The sequence below is a fragment of the Lactuca virosa genome, chromosome 5 (assembly GCF_052849685.1).
Source record: "Lactuca virosa cultivar CGN04683 chromosome 5, Lactuca_virosa_CGN04683_v6, whole genome shotgun sequence".
NCBI lineage: Eukaryota > Viridiplantae > Streptophyta > Magnoliopsida > Asterales > Asteraceae > Lactuca > Lactuca virosa.
This window is the reverse complement of record NC_136430.1, coordinates 294,734,632-294,752,053: the sequence shown is the minus strand read 5'-3', so window position 1 is coordinate 294,752,053 and position 17,422 is coordinate 294,734,632.

Genomic DNA, 17,422 nt, shown 5'->3' with positions numbered 1-17,422 from the left:
TTTCCAATAAACCACAAAATCTCAAGAACAATTGTTTTCAAATTCTCAATATGATCATTTTATTTCAAATATTAGACTGTCCCATAAATACGCTTGAGAGAGTGCATGCCACGCCATCAAACCTTGTCCTTGCCCTTAGGCTTAGAAGTACCTGAAACAAATCAACAAACTGTAAGCTAATGCTTAGTGAGTTCCCCAGAGCATACCCCACACAATCCACATAATCACATAATCCATATTAGCTATAAAAGCTACATAAACCACATAAGCCATGCATACAACATATAAGGATGCCATGGAAACCCTCCAAGGTCTTATACCTAATGCCGCTGAAACCCCCACGTTGTCGTAACTACCTGTCATGGGAACCCCCACATGGTCTTCCTGCCATGGGAACCCCCACATGGTCTTCACTACCAAGCAAATATCATACAAACTAAACATGCAAATATACTAAGATGCCATGGAAACCCTCCAAGGGCTTACACCAAATGCCATGGGAACCTCCACATGGTCTTAATCTACTGCCACGGGAACCCCTCGGGGTCTTCTATGCAAATGTCATACTAACATAACGTATAATCAACCGACAATCCACAAATCATAAAATGGGCCGGCCTTGGTGCCTTAGACCCATTGGTATGGTGAGAAGACTCACCTCAAATGCAAACTGTAGCTGAATAGGACCAAGCTCCGAGTGTCAACTCTGCCAATTCCTAATCATAAACAACTCCTTAGTATACACCTCAACCCATCAAACCCTTTAAAGTCCAACTTGGTAAACCATGGTCAAAGTCAAATTCAACGGTCCAGGTCAACAGTCCATGTTGACCCAACTCGTCGAGTGTATATAGAAACCTGTCGAGTTCTTTTGGTGTTCAGAAAACCAGGCAAAACCCTCGCCAAATCGTCGAGTTTCTTAGCATCCAGAAACAGGGAAACCCGTCCCAACTCGTCGAGTTTCCCCTGTCTTCACGCATTCAGTCCTTTCTATTCGAATCTAAAGCTCCATACAACAGATCCTTAACCATTGAGACGTCTAATATGCCTTAGACTCAAACCCTAGCTCCTTTGAGGAAGTTCTTGGCTCATTAAGCCTTTAAACTCTCATCCCATCGACCCAAAACACAGATCTGATGTCCAAGGGTGGACAAATCACGTAAAGTTTCTAACTTTACGTCCATGCATGCATGAAATATTCTCCAATATCCATTTTAGCCTTCATTTTGGACATAATGCATGAATGGGAGATGGAGGCTATTAAAGTTTGCAACTTTAATCATTTAGAGGTCTTATAGAGGCCAGATATACACTCATAGCCTTTGGAAACCTCTTATCTTGGGATATCCAACCCAAAGTCCCAAAACAAGCCCTAAAATACCAAAATATGAGATCTAAAACACTACATGTCAAGGTTATGGCTTTATACCTTTAAAATGCAGCTCTTGATGTGGAGTTTCTGGATCCAATATCACTCCTCCAAGATTTCCACTTTTCACTTCAAGGCTTCCTTCAAAATCACACAATAACACTCAAAACTTCAATGAACAAGAGGGGGAGGCGGCTCTAGGTTTCTTTGAGTAAGGAGGCTGGTAAGGAGGCCAACCCTAATGGTTAAGTTCTTTAAATAGGGTTCTAAACCCGGAAAATTAGGGTTTTCCTTTACAGTTTCTACTTGTCGAGTTAGGGCCTTTGAACTCGTCGAGTAGACCCTAAGTCCCACATCCAATATCGAAATCTACTCGTCGAGTTGGGCTCCCCAACTCGTCGAGTCTCAGTGCAAAACCCTAAAAACTTAAAAAAATAAATAATATCTGGAAGAAGTGTTACAAAGCTCCCCCACTTGAACTAGACTCCGTCTTTGAAGTCCGCTGACGCAAACAAGTCCGGGTAGTGATCTCGCATCTTCTCTTCCATCTCCGCTATCCATTAGGAGCCTCTTCGTTGCTGCCATTGCACCATCACTAACTTCACATCTTTGTTACGTAGGAACTTTGTCATCCTATCCAGAATCGCAACGAGCCTCTCAATGTAGTTCAGGCCCTCATCCACCTGGATGTCGTCCAGAGAAACAACTGCGGCCTGGTCTGTGACACACTTCAAAAGATGGGACACGTGGAAGGTGTTGTGTATCTTGCTAATCTCGTCTGGCAGATCCAAGCGATAGGCTACCTTGCCCACCTGGGAAGTAATCCTGAATGGTCTGATATATCGGGGCCCTAGCTTGCCCCTCTTCCGGAACCTAATGACACCCTTCCATGGTGACACCATGAACAAGACGAAATCCCCCACCTGAAACTCAAGATCCGATCTGCACCGGTCATCATAGCTTTTCTCGGTGCTCCCCATGACTCGGTGCCCTACCTCACCCCAACAAAAAAGGGTCCTACACCTCCGACCATACAACATCTCAAACGGCGGTCGATCAATACTAGCATGATAACTATTTTTATATGAAAACTCTGCTAGTGGGATGTATGTATCCCAACTCCCTCCGAAATCCAATACACATGCCCGAAGCATATCCTCCAATGTATTGATCGTCCTCTTACTCTGGCCATCTGTCTGGGGGTGGTAAGCCGTGTTGAAATGTAACTGGGTGCCCAGTTCTTCATGGATTTTTCTCCAGAATCTTGATGTAAATCAGACATCCCGGTTAGAAACCACCGATACTGGCACCCCGTGCCTCGCCACCACTTCTCGCAAATAAATATCCACTAATTTCTCGGCAGAGATGCTCTCGGAGATCGGAATAAAGTGGAGACTCTTCGTCAATCTATCCACAATAACCCATATGGCATCCACAACCCTCACTGTCCTTGGTAACTTCGTGATGAAGTCCATGGTAATCTCTTCCCATTTCCACATAGGAATGGGTAACGACTGAACCTTGCCATGAGGCCTCTCATGTTCAGCCTTGACCTTCCTGCAGATCAAGCACCGTTCCACGAACCATGCAATCTCCCGCTTCATGCAGGCCACCGGTAACTCAACCTCATATCTCTATACATCTTTGTGGCCCTCGGGTGAATAGAGAACTTGGATCTGTGTGCCTCCTCCAAGATCTTCTGCCTCACACCTCCAGTTACCGGTACCCACACCCGGCCACACTGTGCCAGAAGACCTCGACTATCCCAAACAAACAAGGGAAATTGCCCCGAATCCGCTATGTCTTCAAATTCTCTTTCTTCACACCCTCTACTTGAGCTTCCTTGATCATATCCAACAGTGGAGAGATCATCGTCATCATCAAGCATACATTCCCGATCGGAGCAATTTCCGCCTTGCGGCTCAAAGCATCGGCCACCATATTGGCCTTCCCTAGGTGGTACAAGATCTCGCAATCATAATCTTTCAGTACATCCAACCACTTCCTATGCCGCATGTTTAGGTTCTGCTGATCCATAAAATACTTCAAACTCTTGTGATCAGTAAAGATGGTGCATCAAACTCCATACAGGTAATTCCTCCAAATCTTGATGGCAAACACAACCGCCTGTAATTCCAGGTCGTGAGTGGGGTAGTTCGCCTCTTGAAGCTTCAACTGCCTCGAGGCGTACGCGATCACATGTCCCCTCTGCATCAGTACATCGCCTAACTGCGTGATAGACTCATCACATTACACTACCAAATCATCCAACCCATCAGGTAGTGCTAAAATAGGGGCCTCACATAACCTCTGTCTCAAGGTCTCGAAAGCTAGCTGCTGGTCCGTGCCCCACCGAAAAGTCACATTCTTCTTGGTCAAACGGGTCAAAGGTACAGCGATCTTGGAGAAATTTTGTACGAATCTCCGATAGTACCCTGTTAGACCTAAGAAGCTACGTATCTTTGATGCATTCTTCGACAATTCCCACCGCATCACTGCCTCAATCTTGGCTGGATAGAACAAAATTCCCTCTTGGTTGATGATGTGTCCCAAAAACTACACTTCTCTCAACCAAAAATCACACTTCAAGAACTTGGCATAAAGCCTTTCCGTCCTCAGTGTCTCTAACACCTCCCTAAAATGCTGCTCGTGATGCTCCTTGGTCTTAGAATAGACCAAGATATCATCGATAAAAACGATCACCGACCGATCGAACATCGGCCTACACACCCTGTTCATGAGATCCGTGAACGCTGCTGGGGCATTGGTGACTCCGAATGGCATCACCACAAACTCATAGTGACCGTACCAATTCCTGAAAGCTGTCTTCGGTATATCCTCATTCCGAATCCACATCTGATGGTACCCCGAACGAAGATTAATCTTGGAAAACCAAGATGCACCCTACAGTTGATCGAACAAATCATCGATCCTCGGAAGTGGATAATGGTTTTTCACTGTTAGCTGGTTCAGTTCTCGATAATCGATACACATCCTATGTGTCTCGTCCTTCTTTTTTACGAACAGGATCGGTGCTCCCCACGGGGAACTGCTTGGACGGATAAACCCTCGGTCTAGCAGCTCCTGAAGCTGCGTAGATAGCTCCTGCGTCTTGGGCGGAGCTAGCCGTTATGGTGCCTTGGCTATCGGAGCGGAACCCGACACCAAATCAATGCGAAACTCCACTTGCCTCTCCGGAGGCACTCCAGGTAACTCCTTGGGAAAGACATCCCGAAACTCCCGTAGAACCGGTACACTGCCCAAATCCGCCGAGGTCTCAACCCTCGTATCCAAGATATATGCCAAAAATCCCGAACAACCCTGCTGAAGAAGTCTCCTAGCCCTCGCGGCTGAACAGAGGGTTGGCCCCTCCGAGGCCCTCTCTCCATGAATAACCAGTTTTCACCACTTGGGGTTCGAACCCTCTCCAACTGGCGCTCACAATCTATCATGGCCCCATTGGCCCCCAACCAGTCCATCCTGACTATCACCTTCAGCCCTCGCAACGGTATCGAGACTAGATCAACACGAAACCTCTCCCCAAGCACATTTAGGACGCAGTCCGGATACACCATCGCAACACTCACGGTGCGGTCATCCGCAATCTCAACCTCAAGCGGGGAATCTAAAGTCCCCGTCGCATCCCAGAACTTCTTGCTAAGCGCAAGAGATTCAAATGATCAGGTAGCACCCGAGTCGAGTAGAACGTGAGCATCCTCAGTGGTCAACTGAAATGCACGGTTCTTCACTGCTGGAGCATCCGCCTTGGCAGGGCGGCCATCGGTGATCCTCATCGTGGCGGGCGCAGGCGCCGACACCGCTCCTCCTCCTCCCTGAAACCTCAGACAATCGGCCTTTTTATGGCCAGTCTTGTTGCAGTGGAAATAAATCAGGACCTTCTTGGGGAAATCCCTGCTCACGTGGCCCTACTAACCACACGTATAACATACCCGGCTCGTTCCCCGACAAGGTCCACCATGAGAACTCCCAAACTTGGCACACCGGCCACGACCCTGCTGGCCCCTACTGGAAGAATCCAAGGTCTTAGGCTTTTTAGTCTGACCTACTTATGTCTGTGCCTGCTTTGGTTTCCTCTTGGTGCCGAACTCTAACTCCATCTCCCGCTCACGGGCCTTCTCCACCATCTCGTTCAGGGTTTTGCACCCTATAAATCTCAAAAACTCTCGCATATCATCCCTCAGCATGGAATGATACCTCTTCATCCTCATGTCCTCATCTGTAGCATACTGTGGGATCAACAATGCTCACTCGCGAAACTTGGCGGTGATCTCCGCCACAGTCTCGGTGGACTGTTGGAGCTCCTAGAACTCCCTCACCAACCGTTGTACCTTAATAGGTGGCGCAAACTCCAGATCAAAACGTCTGACAAACTCTGCCCATGTCATCTCAGCCACACCGGCTGGTCCCACCTAGCTAGTCACCTCTCCCGACCAATCCCGGGCTCGATCCCTCAACATACATGAAGCAAAACCCACCTTTGCCGCATCAGGGCAAGAACTTGTGCGCTGGGTGTTCTCCATGTCTGCCACCCAGCGTCGGGTAACTATGGGGTCCCTGACCCCGAAGAACTCCGGCGCCCCACACGCCTTAAACTCCCGAAACGAGGGAGTTCGGGCCCCGATCTGGCCCACAGCAATCTCGGCTTTAAATGACCTAAGCCTATCCTCTGTAATCTCCATCATCCCTTCCTTGACCGTCCCAAAAATCACTGGGATAGCGTCAAGGATGCCCCTCGTAACCTCGTCTATAATGATTTCGCGCAGCCCCTTGTCAATGGGCGCTGTACCGTCAGCTGACCCAGATCCGGATCCGGATCGCGATCCTGATCCCCCTGTTCCCAGCCGTGTCACCAGCATTCTGATATGTAATATCACAAACCGGAAAGATTAAAAATATCCAAAAAGGGGATCTTCCCACACCGGTTTTCCTTAGAGCTTCTAGGACTAACTTTAGTTCGGGTACAGGTCCTGTGCTTTCAGTAGTACAGACCCAATACTACCTTCCAGACCTGCCTGTACCTTCCCTAAAGCTCTACCTGGTAACCCTAATTCGTTCCACAACCAAAACATATCTCACGAGCTACTGCATAACTCAAACCCTAGGCTATCCTAAGATTTGCTCAATCCAATCGCAAATCAATCATAACAGGTAGCATTATGTATGCAAATTATACACAGAACAAGATCAAATAGACTTTTGAATAATAGACTCTACCCTAGGACCACAACCAGACAAGGAACAGGAAATAAGGCCAAATCAATTATTCTAAGGCTATAAGATCCTAACCGTATACAATTTTTAAAGTATACACATAGCATAATCCATCAGACTATCATAACCCAAATCTCAGTATAACATGGCTAATGTATTGGGGAACCACTTACTTGAGCTCGGCCGATCACGCGCATTGCACTCTCCCCCTTTTTTCCTTTTCAAAAAGTTTTTAACTTTTGATTTTTGAAAACAATTTTACCATTTCCTTAGTTTGAGTCCTGACACACCCGAGAGTGTGCCCGAATCCCTCAAACCAAGACTCTGATACCAACTTGTAACATCCCAATTTTTCCAAAGAAAATTTTCATTTTTAAATAATAAAAATATTTCCAATAAACCACAAAATCACAAGAAAAATTGTTTTCAAATTCTCAATATCATCATTTTATTTCAAATATCAGAGTGTCCCACAAATACGCCTAAGAGAGAGCATGCCACACCATCAAGCCTTACCCTTGCCCTTAGGCTCAAAAGTACCTGAAACAAATCAACAAACTATAAGCTAATGCTTAGTGAGTTCCCCAGAGCATACCCCACACAATCCACATAATCACAAAATCCATATTAGCTATAAAAGCTACATAAACCACATAAGCCATGCATACAACATATAAGGATGCCATGAAAACCCTCCAAGGTCTTATACCTAATGACACTGGAACCCCCACGTGGTCTTAACTATCTGCCATGGGAACCCCCACATAGTCTTCCGACCATGGGAACCCCCACATGGTCTTCACTAACTGCCATGGGAACCCCCACAAGGTCTTCCCTAACAAGAAAATATCATACAAACTAAACATGCAAATATATTAAGATGACATGGAAACCCTCCAAGGTCTTACACCAAATGCCATGTGAACCCCCACACGGTCTCAATCTACTGCCACGGGAACCCCCCCCCCCCATGACAACCTGAAATTTCAACTTATAAGTCAAGTCATTCAATCGAGAGTCAGACTTGTTTCTTTTACCTTTTAGCCTTGTTAAGGGTCATTTTATGAGTTCTAAGCCCAGTACACTCAAGGATTCTGTGTTAGGAAGTGAACCACGTAAGAGCCAAGAGCCTAGAAGAACATTTGAGCCATAAAACCCCAACAAGTGAGGTTCACGAACAAGGTCCATGTTCACGGCCATGAACCATTGTTAGGCCGTGAACCCCTCCTATAAGGATGTATTTTTGTCACTTTTCCTTTACTTCTTCTTCCCTTGGCCGCAAACAACTCCATTCTCTATATCATCCACGAAAGGCTCTCATTTCACTCGAAAAACGTAAGGGACTCATCTCTTCTTGTTGTTCCTTGAAAGCCCTTACCTTTCCATATTGATTCATCACTTTTCTCCAAGATCTTCAAGTGTTCTTCATGAAGTTGGGCCGTGAACCCTTCATAGGATCATCATTGGGTCGTTAACCACTCATCAAGTTGGGCCGTGAACCATTCATCTATTTGGGCCGTGAACTCCATTGGGTCATCAACTATCCTTCATTTGGGCCGTGAACACTCCTTCATCCTCCTATCTTGCTTCTAGCACTCTTGCTTCTAGCACTCTTTTGGTGAGTTATCCTTGCATCCTAGGTTGTTTCCCAATCTCCTTTGTATTTAGATTTGCTTATTACATGCCTATATGTATCAATATATGTCATTTAGGACTCGTTTATGTCTCGGGACTTCATTCGTGGAATTTATCATCCTTACGCGAATCTTCAATTGAATCACTCACATAAGGTGATTTCATACCCCTATAATCAATCTTTTAAATGTTTTAAATGCTTTTAAGGGGAGGAATACAAGTTGAACACAATGATAATTTTGTAAATGTTATTTTTGATAACCATCACATTAAAGGATTTCTTATGCTTTTATAAGTAATCAAATCATTTCAAAAACACTTTTAAAGTTATGTTACCTTGTTGTTTATAAAACTCCGTTTTTAAAGTACAATCATAACTCAGTAGATAATTGAGTCTTTTCTTCAAATCAGGGTCAGTTCAAGTAAACATACTAGTAAACTATAATAGGTATAGTTTAGGGGTTCAGTTCATACTATAACTAGTACCAGGAGGAACATACTATAACTAGTACAGGGAGGAACATACTATAACTAGTAAAGGGAGGAACATACTATAACTATAACAGATAAACAAATCATGATTTACACACTTATACTATAAATTCCCAGTAACCTAGGAAGGGAACGTATCATTAACTCATTGTTCTAAACAAAAGATGATAATAAACATGGTATAATGTTATATATATATGGTGCATCTTCAAAATGCCATGATTTATATATATATGGGGTACATCTACAAAGTACTGGAGTTATATGTATGAGGTACATCTACAAAGTACCGGATTTATTTATAAAGGGTACATCTACAAAGTACCGGACAATAATAAATAAAACACATAAATATATACAAAACTCACACCAGTATCGACTGAGGCGTTAAGAGTGTAGGATTCATTACTTCTAGTAGTCGTCCAAACAATAGAACAACGCTACATAACTTACTAGTAACATGAACATTCAGTTAGAAGGGGGCCTATAATGTTAACTTTATGATTCCTCGATAGATACATCAAGGATATATATTAATCGGGTCCGGCAGACAGTAGGATGTGTGCTTTCCGCTTCATTTCCTGTTCCTTGTTTGGTTGTGGGCTTAGAGCAGATTCACCCAGTCTACTATCTGTTCGATCTTAGCTATATATATATATATATATATATATATATATATATATATATATATATATATATATATATATATATATATATATATATTCCGTATACATCAAGTAATCATAAGGAGTATTAGGTATGGGTCAAGTCATAGTATACTAATTCAATACACCATTTTCTAGTACAAAAACATACTTTTTTAGATAGAACATTTAGTAGCCTAAACAAGAAACTTATCAACAAAAGGGTTTAATTCATTTTATTAAACCAGTATAACTTAAAGGACCTTAGGTGGTTAATTCTATAATACCATAGTTTATACATCAGGGTTATATATAATTAATATCCGATAGGTAGTTGGATGTGTGCTTTCTGCCTTACTTCCTGTTCCTTGTTTGGTTGTGGGTTAGGGCAGATTCACACAATTAACTATCTGTTCTATATTAGATTATATATAGCTAGTATAAAGTAAGTGATTATAGAAGGAACTATTGTGGCTACCATTTTTACTAAAGGAAATAAGGGTTTTTCTGAAAGAATGTTTTTATCAACTATAAAGGAACTATTACAGTTAACTCCGTGAGTACCAAATGAATACGCCAGGGTTATATACAACGGAGATCTAACAAACAATGGGATGTGTGACTTCAGGGTTCCTTGTTTGGTTGTGGGCTTAGGGCAGATTCAAACAATCGATTGTCTGTTTACTCTGGGTTTTATAGAATTTGTATCCATTTAGTACTGATAGAAGGGATTGTAGAGTCATTTTTACTTATCTTTCATCATATCATAAAATATAGGATTTTCTGGAGGAACAGGCGAACTTTTCTAAAAGAACTTTCAACTTACTATATATCACTAAAATACTTATGAACTCACCAGCTTAAATGCTGATCTACTCTTTCAAAATAACTTGCATTCTCAGGAAACTAGTAGACAGGTACGCGCACTAGGATTCAGAAGATGGAGCATAGTAGCTTCATGTCTTGTTTTGTTATTTACTTTTGGAGTCTAACTTCTTTGAATCATATACTTTGTAAACACTTTAATGTTAATACAATGGTTGCTTGTTACTTTGATTACTATGATGCATGTGTTGTGATACTAAACATGATGTCCTTCGCCCCTGAACGTTTCCGCCGTTCCAGTTTGGGGGTGTGACAGATTGGTATCAGAGCATTGTTTATAGTGAACTAAGTATATCAACCTATAAAAGATATACAACTATAAATGCAATGGGGCCGAAGTGCTCTGGATAATAATATATTTTAAAAATATAACAATACTTTATAAAAGTATACCTACATGCTTGTACATATATACATACTAGAACAAGTATCAAAAGAAGAACAGAACAGAAGTACTTAAAGGTTGAACACTGCAGTCAAACCTGGACAGTTATGTAATCATATCTAGGATCAATATAGCCTGATTAACTATATTCATATGAGATGTGACCGACATGTGTTTGGGAGTGATGTGGTGTTGTAACAATATTAAAACTTACCTAACTCTATTCAAGGGATTTCTAGATCAAAACATAAAGTTAAAATAATATGGGAGTATTTTATGATACTATAAGACAACAACAAGTTTAAAACATACCAAGTTCATTACATTAAAATACTATAGGAGTATTTTAGGCACTATAAATAACTTATGTGAGAATTTAAAATACCCTTCTGGTAGGTCTATGATTTTGGAGTGTATACTTACAAGGTTTTATATAATTGAGATTTTATAGACTTAGAATTTGTGATCTATGCTTCAATACCTGTTCCTTGTTTGGTTGTGGTTTTGGAGTAGGATCACTTATTCGAAGGTCTATTTAATCTTAAATTATATGTAACTTGTATACATTGCGCAATTATAGGAGGATCCGGTAAGGATCACCCCATAAAGTTACACTTAATCTCATAGATTCTTTAGACACTTCCATTCTCGCACGACAAACCTATATAGATGTAACCACTTCATCATAGCAGTCAACAGAAGAGTCAAGGAGTAACAAGAATAGGTTCATAGGTAGTTTTCCAAAGAAGGATCAACCGAAATAACCAAAACGTCTTATGCATCACACTAATAAATAATTCCCATGAATGACTTTGTGAGCTAGTGAATACACTACTCACACTGTGTGTTAGGATTATTTCTTGTCATGCAACCAATATCAGTTATTCAATTCATAGAAATTCATTCGAGGATAGCCACTTCTGATTCATAAAGTTATTTTATATAGACTCCCATTATGAATTGTTTTTCAGAATCCTATGAGAGTCAGAACTAGATACACTCAGAACTAGGATAATTAGTCATTCATCTTTCGACTTATAAACCACTGCTATAGACTTATCTCCGTTTCATCTTTGTATTCTTTTAGCAAGATGCCTCATCGTAGATCAAACAGGCGCACTACTTTGATAAATCCAACTCAAACTCCACTACCTCCTCCACAATTCGATCCTGCTGCTCTCCAAGCAGCGGTATCAGCCGCAGTAGCAGCTGCTCTAACTCACATCAGCGAAAGTGGTACCTACGGATCTGGTAGCGGTACCCACTTAACCAACCATGGAGTGACCCACAGACACCCACGGGAGTGTTCGTACAAGGACTTCATGAATTTCAAACCCAAATCCTTTAATGGAAATGAGGGAGTCATTGCTCTGATGCGATGGTTCGAGAAAACGGATTCGGTCTTCGCAATCTGTATGTGCCTAGAAGGGAGCAAAGTTAAGTTTGCTACCTGCACCTTCTCCGATAGAGCCCTAACATGGTGGAATAGCCATGTTAAGTCACTGACCCTATCAGTGGCTAACTCAATAGGTTGGGAGAACCTAAAAGATATGATCTTGGAAGAATGCTGCATGAGGGGCGAAGTTCAAAAGCTGGAACAAGAACTATGGGAGCACACCATGGTCGGCTCAGACATAGTGGCCTACACTGACAGGTTTAGCGACCTGGCAACACTATGCCCTGAAATGGTTACTCCGGAGAGTAAGAAGATAGAAAGGTACATCTGGGGTTTATCTACCCTGATTCAATGGGATGTACTGTTTTCTAATCCAACTACCTTCGATAGCGCCAAATGCCTGGCCCAGCGACTCATTGACCATGGAGTCCGCCATGGCGTGGTGGTCCCTGTTCCCGAGCCATCAAAGGGAGGGGACTATAAAATAAGGTCGGGGAACAAGAGGAAGGAGCGAACCACACAGGAAACCCTGCATAAGCAACAAATGGGTACTATATACGCTGCCGTAACACCTGCCACTCCAGCACCTGCCAGTCGATATGATGGAACTCTCCCGAAGTGTGATGGTTTTAACTACCACCATAATGGAGTATTCCGTGAAATGCAATGCCTGAATTGCCACAGGAAAGGGGCACACTGCCCGGTTCTGCAGGGCACCGGCACAACCGATCTCCCAAGTCCCCGGAGTTGAAGTAAACCAGGCCTGCTATGGCTGTGGTGAGACTGGGCACTACCAGAGGGACTGCCCGATAATGAAGTACTCTGGCGCAGATGGACGACATCTGATGATCACCTTAGGAGAAACTACCGCGGAGTCCCCAGCGACCAGCGGTACGTCTTCGAAATAAGAATTACTTTAAAAATTTAATTTATAGTTATATAATATTAAAACTTGGGGAAACATTTAAAAGTAATTATTATAACTCACTCAGTTGATCAAGTCACAACATTCACAAGAGAACTAAATATCCGTACAGGGGAGCTATGGTGGCTTAGTATGTACATCAGGGTTATGCATAGCTAAGATGTTGCAGACTTAGAGTGAGTGATTCCGCCTTAATTCCTGTTCCTTGTTTGGTTGTGGATTTGGGGCAGACTCACTCAGTCGACTGTCTTATTCATCTTAATTATACATAACTTATATATGCCAGGCAATCATAGTGGTACCGAAGAGGATCATGATATAAAGTATCGAAAATAGTTATTAAAGCACTTTCACTGTAAGTACTCACTCATCGTGGTATGATTCGTGGAAGTGGTAATATCAAGGAGAAAACAGAAAGCACTAGAAAGTTTACACAGAGTACATTGTCGAGAACACTCGGAATACACCGTCGTATAACAAACGTTTCTTTCAAATCGGCCTAACATTTGTTTCTGTAAAGAGTCCGTTGTCATTATTCGTCATGGATTGGCGTGGTCCTCACTATACGAAGTTCATATGTTTCGAAAATTCTATCGCCTTAAACGACAAAATAATGGAACCCTCGTCATTCGTAACGACAACCCAACCTAGACCTCAGTATTGTCTCTTGTCTTCTAAACCCCGAAGTACTCATGCGCGAGTACCTTGCCATCTGAAACCTTGCCGCCGTATACTCAGCAGACCTTCCCGAACTACCACTCGTCCAACAGATCAAGTTCAAGCATAGAGGCTAAGGACGAATACAACCCACCTATCACTATTAAGTGTATACGCGAGGGTGGTATATAATTATGATTATGCAGATTTAGTATGTGTGTTTCTGCCCTATCTCCTGTTCCTTGTTTGGTTGTGGACCTAGGGCAGAGTCGCACATCCGACTGTCTTACTAATCTTAATTATATACGACTTGTACACACAAGGTGATGATAGATGGACGAAGTATGAATCTTATCAAGAACGTAAGGGCACATTTGTCCGGGTCTACGAGTGAGTGTTTTGACATTCAGAGAAACACAACCCCAGGAGTACTGCTAAGAAATTTAATTTCGGGACGAAATTCCATCTAACGGGGTGATGATGTGACAACCCGAAATTTCAACTTATAAGTCAAGTCATTCAATCGAGAGTCAGACTTGTTTCTGTTACCTTTTAGCCTTGTTAAGGGTCATTTTATGAGTTCTAAGCCCAATGCACTCAAGGATTGTGTGCTAGGAAGTGAACCACGTAAGAAACAAGAACCTAGAACAACATTTGATCCATAAAACCCCAGCAAGTAAGGTTCACGGCCAAGGTCTGTGTTGACGGCCGTGAACCCTTGTTAGGCCGTGAACCCCTCCTATAAGGATGTATTTTTGTCAGTTTTCCTTCACTTCTTCTTCCCTTGGCCACAAACAACTCCATTCTCTCTCAAGTATCATCCAAGAAAGGCTCTCATTTCACTCCAAAAATGTAAGGGTCTCATCTCTTCTTGTTGTTCCTTGAAAGCCCTTACCTTTCCATATTGATTCATCACTTTTCTCTAAGATCTTCAAGTGTTTTTCATCAATTTGGGCCGTGAACCCTTCATAGGATCATCATTGGGCCGTGAACCACTTATCAAGTTGGGCCGTGAACCAACTTGGGTCGTCAAGCATTCATCCATTTGGGCCGTGAACTCCATTGGGCCATGAAGTATCCTTCATTTGGGTAGTGAACACTCCTTCAACCTCCTATCTTGCTTCTAGCACTCTTTTGTGAGTTATCCTTGCATCGTAGGTTGTTTCTCAATCTCCTTTGTAGTTAGATTTGCTGATTACATGCCTATATGTATCAATATATGTCATTTAGGACTCGTTTGTGTCTCGGGACTTCATTCATGGAATTTCTCATCCTTACGCGAATATGTAACATCCCAAAATTCAAGGCCAAAAATTTCGTTTTGATTAAGTTATATTATAAAACCATCAGTAATAAAACATTCATATTCATGTCTCATGTCAAAACCAAAGTGTCAATAATAAAAGCATTTTATCATAAAACCATATCAGAGTATAATCCCAAGGATCTCGTGTGCGGAAAACATATTGTGATGCGCTGCGACCAAGCCGGCTCTTTTCCTTTGAAACAAAGTACCTGAAACCAAATCTGTAAACCGTAAGCACGAAGCTTAGTGAGTTCCCCCATCATACCACATGCCACATAATATCATCGGTATCTTTCAACCGGTAACTGCCATCGGTATCTTTCAACCAGTATCTGCCATCGGTATCTTTCAACCGGTAACCGGAGACTATTTCACCCCTACCACCATCACATAATAATATATCATAAACATACTGATCACATACTAACATCATAACATAATGATCACATACTAACATCATAACATAATGATCACATACCAACATATCATAAACAAACAGATAAGCATTGCATGGGTTCTGTATAGCCCTTCGGTATCTTTCAACCGGTAACTGCCATCGATATCTTTCAACCGGTAACTGCCATCGGTATCTTTCCACCAGTAACTGCCATCGGTATCTTTCAACAGGTACCCGACATCAGTATCTTTCAACCGGTAACTGTCATCGGTATCTTTCAACCGGTATCCGCCATCGATATCTTTCAACCGGTAATCGGGGACTATTTCACCCCCTATCAACAATTCATAAACATATTGGTTCCATGATAACATAACATAAACATACTGAATCACATAATGGCATATCATAACCATAATGGTCACATAATATCATATCATAAACATACTGCTCACATAATGGCATATCATAACCATACAGGTCACATAATAACATATCATAACCATACTGCTAGGCATGCATGAGTTCTGCCCACCCCTTCGGTATCTTTCAACCGGTAACCGTCTTCGGTATCTTTCAACCGGTAACTGGGGACTATTGCACCCCTACTACTACTAGTAACACATATCTCATAGCATCCCAGCACAATAAACATATCAAATAATGGAAACCAGATAATTATCACAAAGACAATCATCTCAAACATAATCACCTACTGGTGGGCCGGCATTGGTGCCTTAGACCCACCCCTACTGGAAGGTAACTCACCTCGCACTACTGAAGTCCCGTAGACTCAACCCCACACTGCTGAAGTCCCGCAGACTCAACCCCAGCTGCTGGAGGACAGATTCCCGATCTGTCAATATCAAAACATCACCCAATTAATAATTGGGTTCCACTACATAACCATAAGTACATGCTTTGGGTAATTACTACATTACCCCTAGCTTGGCATATTCAAGCCCAAGGCCCAATCCATAGGGCCAACGTCCATTAAGAATCAAAACCCAACCCATGGCCCAATTTTCCAAATTGGGCCCAGGCCTATACACGGTCTTATTTAAAGGCCCAACCAAAAAGTCCAGTCCAACATTTGGTATTCTAATGGCCCAATATCACATAATCACAAAGGCCCAGACTATGGCCAATCTATGGCCCAATTTTCCAAATTAGGCCCAACTCCTCAGATGGGCCTTACCTCAACGCCCATTAACTATCCAATCATCAAGGCCCAACAATAAACCCAAGTGAAATTAGGGTTTCACATAAAATGACGATTAGGGTTAAGTGTTTCTCACTTAATCCATTAAGGACTTAATCCATTAAGTCCATCACTCTTCTAAATAAATCATATGGTGTGATTGGGCTTAACACATAATTCCATTCCAGTGGACCGAATGTGGGTGCCGATAGGTCCAAGCCCATAAATCCAATATTAGGGTTTTCTAAACCCTAATTAGGGTTTCCAATCCCCATCTTAGCCCAATAGGCCCAATTGATATGTCTTTTGATCAATTAAGGTTCATTAGGCCCATTAGGGTTTCACTAGGCCCATCAAGCCTCATTGGGCCCATTAGGGTTTGTTAGTCCCTTTGTCCAAACATCCAAACAAGTCACAATCCAACAAGGCACACCGCCACCCGACACGGCGGCCAGTGGCGGCAGCCACCACCTCACGGTGGTGGTTTTTAGTTTCTTTCTCATTATTCCATTTCCAATTACATTTTACAAGGCTAAATCTCAAGTAAACACACTCCCACTCACTAAGATAAGCACACGCATGGCGGCACATGGTGGCAGCCACCACCTCACGGTGGTGGTGGTGGCGGTTCTTGGTTTTCCAGCCAACAAACTATAACATATCATGTCACATTCATCAAAAACACTCCTACACACACCAAAACATACACACAGTGGAGTATCTACGCAAGACTCACACACACACACACACACACATGTACAACCACCTAACGTGGTGGTTGACGGTGGCAGGAGGTGAAGACCGCCGCCTCACGGCGGTGGTAATGCCCTTCTCTTGATTTCCAGACCGAGATGCATCCACAGAAGAACAAAACACCACGTTACCCACACATACATGC